Raw genomic sequence first — 8,490 nt, 5'->3', positions numbered from 1 at the left:
GAAAAAAATATTGTGACTGTTCTATATAAAAAGAGAGAAGGGAATCAACTGAACTTTAAGCTGCAAGTGGAATTATAAGTTAGTCTTGGAACTACTGAAATGCATACATGTCTTCTCGTTGCAAAAAGATCAGATCTGAGTATTTGTTTCTTTCTTGTGCATGTTGCAAAATATCCAATAAGAAAGCACTAAAGGATCCAACTCGTCACCAACTGTAGCTTGGAAGTAAGTTTGCTTGTGCTCAGGTTTTTGACTTATTTGTATTGCCTTGTGTGATTAATTAGCGTTGGTAATATTATCTATAGGGAGCATGAGCAAGTTGGCCTTCTAGTCTTCATCTGTTCTTCTACTGTCATTGCTTGATTGGTATGCTTTCCTTTTCTTATGAACTATGTCTCTGCATTTGGCTTAGAATTGCAGGTTGTGTGTGATCTGTGATGTGATGATTTGGTTTCTTAAAACTAGACTAAATTTCCCCTATAGTTCTTATTGATGGCTTGTGGTGAGATAATTTTTTAGCATCAAGTGTGGTGAAATTGATTTAATTTGGACAATTGTTTGGCATGATCTTTATTTTTTGTTGAACAACCCAATCTGAACTGAATGATTTTTTATTTTGGGAGTAATATTTCACTATTTTGACACTGCATTTTGTAAAAGGTGCGTCATGGATAAAACATGGATGGATCAGCCTAGGTACATAATAAACCTATGACCATATACTAGAATATGCATGCATAGGGTGTTTGGTCTGATATATTGATCATCATTTGTAGGCAAACCCTTGTGTATAGAGAAGGAGTGGATATGTTTTTAGAGTTTGCCTTTAGTAATTCAGCAAAAGGAAATCAGATTTTGTGTCCCTGCAAGGCATGCAAGAACTCTTGTTGGAGGGTTCGTAGTATTGTACTTGAGCACTTGATATGTGAGGGATTTACAGATGGGTATATAACATGGGTGAATCATGGTGAACCTGGTTCCAGTTTTTTCACAAATAGCAGCCAACATGAAAGGGTAGAAGTAGTGGACCCAAATGAAGAGGATGACATTTCTGGTTTACTTCAAGACATAACTGGGGGTTTAGATGTCGAGGGGGACTTAGAAGTAGACAACACAAAGCAGCACGATGAGGATATGGAAGCTTTTTACAAAATGGTAGAAGATGCTGGCAAGGAGCTATATCTAGGTTGCAAGTACTCGAAGCTACATTTCATTGTAAGATTACTGCATATCAAATTGATTGGGCGATGGAGTAACAAAAGCTTCGACATGCTATTAGAGTTACTTAAGGATGTCTTACCTGAAGAGTCATCACTTCCTAAAAACTTTAATGTTGCTAAAAAAATGGCAAAAGGTGTAGGACTTGGTTACATGAAAATTCATGCATGTGAGAATGATTGCATACTGTTTTGGAAGGAGCATGCGAAGAAAGATGTATGTCCAAAATGTGATACTTCAAGATGGAAATCAGAAAATAGTAGTCCTAGTGGAAAACATGTGCATAGGGTTCCTAGGAAAGTTCTGCGTTACTTCCCTATAAAGAAAAGGCTGCAATGGTATTTTATGTGCTCAAAAACAGCAAGTGACACAAGGTGGCATGATGAAGGACGCACACAAGATGGTTTGTTGAGGCATCCTGCTGATGCTCCTTTCTAGAAAGATTTTGACTCTAAGCATCTAGTATTTTCATCAGGGAGTCAAAATCTTAGACTAGCTGTAGCTAGCGATGACTTTAATCCTTTTAGGACCATGAAATCAACTTATAGCATTTGGCCTGTTATTTTGGTCCCATACAACCTTCCACCTTGGAAGTGTATGAAGCAATCAAATTTCATCCTATCCTTGTTGATCCCTGGACCTAAGGCACCTTGTGGTGATATGGATGTCTTTCTTGAGCCACTAGTGGATGATATGGTAGAAATGTTTGTTCATGGTGTAAGAACATATGATGATTCTAAGCGTGAACCCTTCCAACTGCGTGCTGCCATAGTTTGCACCATATCTGATTTTCCAGGTCTAGGTTATTTGGTGGCATGTGTCACTTCTGGCAAAGTTGCATGTCCTGAATGCCACTTAGATACATGTTCTTTCCAACTAAAAAAGGGAGGCAAGTGTGTCTACATGGGCCATCATAGATTCTTAGATGTCGAACACAAGTTTTGGTTTGATGCAGATTCATTTGATGGTACCACAGAACTTAGGCCAGCACCTAGACCTCTTAGTGGAGAGGAAATATTGGAGCTGACAACCAACATATGCACAACCTTCAAAAAGGACCCAGTAACCAAGAAGCCAGCCAAGCGTCAGTGCAATCTAACTACAGAGGAGCCATCCAAGCGAAAACACAAGAAAGTTAATGAGCCACCAACTGTTTGGAAAAGAAAATCCATTTGGTTTAAGTTGCCATATTGGAAAGACCTACTTCTATGTCATAATTTTGATGTTATGCACATAGAAAAGAACGTGTGTCAGAATATTATTGACACACTTTTGACACCGATGGAAAATCCAAGGATAACTTAAATGCTCGCTTGGACATCCAGAAACTTGGCATTAGAAGTGATCTTCATCCTGTTAGTGTAGAAGATAACTTTTATTTACCTCCAGCACAGTTTACAATGAGTCCTGATGATAGGGAAGCATTTTGCCAAGTACTAAAGGATGTGAAGTTCCCAGATGGTTATGCATCTGATATGCGTCATAATGTGCAAGTTAAGGAGAAGAAGATAATTGGATTAAAGAGCTCATATCTATGCAAGGCAAAATAATCCTAAACTCCAATTGGATGTCAATGCGTGTGGTCAACCTTGCGGACCATCAGGCACTAAATTTGCTAACTTCATTAGAACACTTGTGAGAACAAAGGGTTTCCCAATTGCACATGATGATTGGAGGAAGGTCTATCCACGCAAAAAGTATAAGCTTTGGACAGATGCACAGGTAGTGAAATTGGTTGCAAATCTACATATTTTGGTCATGTGATTGAGTCCTAACTTATTATTTGTGTGTTGTACAGCTATATTGGCAAGTAGACAACTATGTCTTCAATTGGTTTACGAAGACAGTAGCTATGAAGTGGAAGGAGTTTAAAGCAGAATTAAAAAAGGTGTATGATGATGACATGGAAGATGATGAACTGTTTGCTCTGTGCGATGACAGAGTTCATATGGATGACTGGAAGTGGCTAGTTAATCATTGGAGGTCTCCGGAGGCAGCTGTAAGTTACAAATTACTTGCTCATTTTCATATGTATGTGGCACATAATTATAAACATGAAATGATTTGGTAGGCCCGTTCTTTGAGGGGAAAGCAAACCGTTCAAAGCTGACCCAAAACCATACAACTAGGAGTAAGAGTCATGCATGTGTTGGTACTAAAATGGTATGCAACGTCTATTTTTAGTTTGTTTTCCCTTTCTTCATATCCTGTAACTACAATAACATATATATGGTTTAGGGTGAGGAGCTAGGGCGTCCCCGTCGTAGAGATGAATTGTTATCAAAACTCACACACACAAGAATGGAGTACCTCATAAAGGAGCTACAACAACAATTGTAAGTGTGATAAACACAACAATTTCTTATGCCATCATATTTTACTAATTTTTTTGCTTGCTGCAAAATGCACTTCAAGATGCAATTAGAGATAATCCTGTACTGAGAGACAAGAGTATCCAGGAAGGTGATGCTTATTCCTATGTTTGTGGGGCAGAGAAGAATGGATATGTTCGTGTTTTGGGTTTGGGGCCAAGTCCAGTAGATTTGGAAATGCCTGGAGCTAGAAAATACACATCAACAAGGCTTCAAATGGAGATAGAAGCTCATCGGCAATCTGATAAGAGAGTGGAAGATCTAACAAATCATCTAGACATAATTCAAGAAACTCTAGATAGATTGCTGCAGCAATAGAATGCCAATAGCACTCCCCACGGATCTAATAATGCACCACTGGTGGTAACTGTTAACCTTTATCTCTTACATTTTTCTCTTTGTCAGTGCAATAATTGTTCAATGGCTTTTACTTTGATTTAGAGCTTGAGGGCTACACCAACCTATCATGATGAAGAAGTACATGAAGAAGAACAAGAAAAAGATGCTAGATCATATGCCGGGGATGATATGGCTGATATGCACTTATATGATGATGATGACTTTTTGAGTAGACGAGTGGTCCTTCGAGAGGAGCAACATAATGAGGTAATTTCCTTTGTGTTCTTGCTACGCCTTTAAGCTGAATCAGACCATATTGCATTGGTATTAGTATTTTTACCCTACTAAAATCTATTTTATGCTTCAGGGTGGCAGAGATGTGATACTATATAATGTAGTAAGGCTCTATGAAGTTGCTGTGGCAAAGGCTACCGTTCAAACAAAGAACCCAAGGGCTATTGTTGGGGGTATTGCTCTTGGCGTGCAGTTCTGTGAAGTGGTTGTTAACCATGTGTTTATGAGGAATGCTGTACTGCCCCGTCCATATGAAGGGGTCACCACCATTCTAGAGGCTCATGGGAGATGCATTGCTTGGCCACATGACAGAGTAATGGTCTAACCTCTTTATATTCTTGAAAAAACGATCATTATATTTTGCTGATTAGTAATATATTTGCAGATGAAGGATGACAAGAAGTCATTGCAGCAGTCAAAAGGTGGTGGCATAGCTTGAAGGTATTTTACTTGAACATTTTGATGTATATATTTAGCTAGCAGAGGAAGCCATAACTATTTGTTAATTGCATTGGTTAATTGCAACTGTTCTTGGAAGTTAAACATGGTTCTAGTAATTTGTTTTGTGTTGTATGAACATGGAACTTTACAAGCTCGTAAAATTAGAGTGCAAGGTTGTGACACTTTCTATAATACTATAGTCATCTGTTAGTTGCGTATCTCTCCCATTATTTTGAATTTTCATTTGACATGCCATGGCCTGAAATTGGGGACAGATACCTTTGTAATAATGCAACACAATTATCTTTGTTCTAATAGTTTGTGAGGCTGCAATGTTGCATCACTGGAGTTTTGGCTTCTAAGCTGGCATCCCCAACACAAGGTTTAAAATCACTGTAGTCTGTTTCATAGTAGTCTCATGCCCTGGACACCTTGAGAAATGGCAACTCGTAGTCTCACTATTGTCTATTTCATAGTGTCTTCCTTCACTCTAGTGATCCCTACCTGTACGTTTTCAGAGAGCATGTCGATTGCGAACCACCAGTTACAACTTCATCCCAGCATATGATTTTCATGTCACAACTGCCTTACCCTGGTATAGAAATCTAGAGGTGAAAACACATCGAAATGAGTCTTGCTGAAATCCATGCGCCACCCATCTCCCATATATACTTATACCTGCTTGGACATCACAATAGATTTGATTTAGGTATATGCAGGACTAGCTCGATTGGGACATTTTTGAGAAAATTCAGTTGTCAAAGTCTGGGAAACATACACCTACCTTAAGAGTTTTCTTCACTAGAAAATTACCTTTGGGGTCAAATACTTCCCCGTTTGGACCTGTCATTAGCAAGAAGTCAGGTTTATTAACATACCCACAACCCCCATTGGCTCTGAAAAATCCTTGCATCAACCGGAGCGCTTTATCATGCCCCTGAAAAATGAAAGCCCAACGTATTATGCTTTACTGCTCTTAGCAGTCACACATATTAATACTATGCGAGTATAAAAACATGAAGAAAGTGGAAATTACTGGCTCACATGGCAGTTAAGAATTGAAATCTCACCTGCATGTTGAATGCAACCATCTGAGCACCATGTGTCCAGGCATTCATTGGATCATAGTTTGAAGAATTAACCCTCATGCCCTTTGGATACACATGGATTATATTATTCTGGGTGAACCTGAACATAATTTAAATTTTCCTCAGCAAGTGTGTGACTATGGTAACCACCTTGAAGAGATGCAATCTTATGATTGGTTAATGTTGATAGTGTTAGGGATAAATGATTTTGTATTTTCAACTAACAGATAGCATGTGTTGCCTATCTTTTGTACGAAGCTATGGAATTCAGCCTTTTATTGAATTATCATGTGTGTCTTGTAACCTTGGCAACACTGGTAGTTCCGTTTTCCCCTATTTTTCACATTAGATACTATAAGACTACAATATAAACTTGCTGGATCACTATGGACTAAAAGAGAGGAATAGGATTCAATGGCTAACTGTGTACTGGAATGAATCATACAAACTACCTTATGACTTCAGCACCATGAGAAGTTGTCACTTTAGCTAACTGTGTCTCGCTCAAAGAAAGCCGCCTGACTTTTTCTAGATCCACCTTTAGCGCATCCTGCAAAGGGCCTTTTGGTTTGCCAGCTTAGATGGTGATCAGTTTCCTATACTCACAGGCAGTGTCCTGCTAAAATTTGGGATCATCCTTGTCGGAATCTTCCTCATCCAGTTCATCCTGTTTATGGAAATAAGTTTATCTCATTTGTGTTAAATCATGGGTGCATGTCTAGACAAGACAGTGATATTGCAGACCTTTCCATCAGATTCATCAGCATTTGAATCTATTCTTCTTAGGCTTCCTGTGTCTATAGCTAGATTTCCACTGCCATTTTGGTTATGAGCATTTGAATCTATTCTTCTTAGGCTTCCTATGTCTAGCAAATCAGCTATATTTCCACTGCCATTTTGTTTATCCTTAACTTTGAGGAACTCCTTGTACTCTTGTGGGGGTTTAGTTGAGATGATTATCCTTAACCTTTGAGGAACAAAAGTTGATATTGTATTTTTGTAACTCCTTGTCATTTTTCTTAGATTATATACCATATTGCTTTGATGCTTCTGTTTGTGAGTACATGTTTTAACTAAATCTGCTGTCAACTAGCTTTTTTTCCCAATGGCTTGTTTGATCATGCAATCCATAGCTGATAATACAATGCATATATCATGCCCTCCATGTGGTTATATGGCTCAATGCCAATTCAGCTTCCTTCGTACTGGCATCATTAATCTGGAGTGTTTGCACGATTATTTTATTTTTAAATCATAATGCCATTATTTGGGAATTGGGACAAGGAAACTATATGACAGACTCCAAAAAAAATTAAGTTTTTCTGTGCACATATAATTTTGGAATTTTGCATGCTGTGCATTTCATATTAGGAGTTAATGTACAGAGCACATTGCACTGATATTTCATATTTTTTTCATGTTAGGTACTATGTGGTGTTGCAAGTATTTTGGATTGGCAAGCTTTTGAGGTTCGATCAAAGAGCTGTTACATGTTCTGTAGAGTGGCAGCAACCATATGTGCACAAAGTTGGTGTTCAAGTATTTTGGAGTGGCAGCAACCATATATGCACAAAGCTGGTGTTCAAGTATTTTGGAGTGGCAACAAGTGTCTGAGAATTGCTGCAGGATGACATGAATTACAGTCCTGATCTATTGATCACTTAGCTTTAGTTATAACCAATTAATACAAGACTTGTACTAGTCTATACATGTCTGTAACTGACTAATCTATATCTTGGACCTATATGACCCTATGTACTATGATCATCACTTGACCTGCTATATATATATATATCAAGTTGGTGTATGTACGGAAGATCTAATATATTATTTATACAAAAATCAAGTGAATTTGTTCAATGTGATGCCTTCTATATGAGCAAAAGTAGATTTGTCAAATTATTTTAATTGTAATTATATCTATGCAGTTTTGCCGATAGTTTTTTTGGGCAGGGTATGGTTTGTAAAATACCTTGGAAATGGTTTGGCCAACATACAAACTGTCGGCAAAGGTCTTAACTATCGGCGTAGGTCTTAACTGTCGGCAAAGGGTTAACTATCGGCAAAGGTTTTAACTGTCGGCGTAGGTAGACCATTTGCCTACACATAAAGTGTTGGGGATTCTGTTAACTGTCGGTAAAAGTTTCGCCGATGGCTTTCTAGCGTGACTGTTTCTAAACTATCGGCAAAACTTTTCACGGATGTTATCTGTTGGTAATGGTGCCCTTTGCCTATAATAGAAAGTGTCGGCAAAAGTATGTTGTGTTATAGTGACGCTATGATAGCGGTGAAGACTGGAGCCCGAGCCCTGGTCTCCTAGGGCCTCAGGCCTTCAGCCGGCACATCCTGAACGTTGCATTCCCGCCAAGGTATCGACCACCTATCAATATCCCTAAATACTCTGGGAGACAAACCCTGAACTTTGGCTTAAAGACTATCGGCTTGCCTATCAAGCCAGTGGTGTGGATAATAACAACTTCATTATTTGCAACCTTCCACTGTTCTTGGCCGATTCGGCCCGGGCATGGTTGGAACACCTGCCGTCCAACACAATCCAGATTGGGCGGATCTGAAAGAGATCTTTGTGGGAAACTTCCAGGGCATGTACAAATGCCCTAGAAACCTATGGGACCTCAAGAACTACCGTCAGAAGGCTGATGAGACCCTCCATAGGTACATCTAGTGCTTCTCTCGGCAGTGCAACGAGCTCCCTAACGTCGCCGACGCCGATGTGATAG

At 39.0% G+C, this 8,490-nt stretch overlaps 1 long non-coding RNA gene and 1 pseudogene across 1 annotated transcript; one reads left to right on the top strand and one right to left on the bottom strand.

Moving 5' to 3' along the window:
* Positions 1-303: 303 nt before the first annotated feature.
* LOC136452654 (uncharacterized) lies at positions 304-7,367 on the top strand. The gene is made up of 3 exons (XR_010758873.1): positions 304-366; positions 4,609-4,664; positions 7,177-7,367. It is a non-coding gene; the product is annotated as an uncharacterized lncRNA (long non-coding RNA).
* Positions 5,241-6,766, bottom strand: LOC136451191 (phosphoinositide phospholipase C 2-like; annotated as a pseudogene).
* Positions 7,368-8,490: the final 1,123 nt, after the last annotated feature.

The sequence above is a fragment of the Miscanthus floridulus genome, chromosome 5 (genome assembly GCF_019320115.1).
Source record: "Miscanthus floridulus cultivar M001 chromosome 5, ASM1932011v1, whole genome shotgun sequence".
Taxonomy (NCBI): domain Eukaryota; kingdom Viridiplantae; phylum Streptophyta; class Magnoliopsida; order Poales; family Poaceae; genus Miscanthus; species Miscanthus floridulus.
Note: the sequence above shows the minus strand (reverse complement) of the source record. Positions and strands in the feature narration are given on the sequence as shown.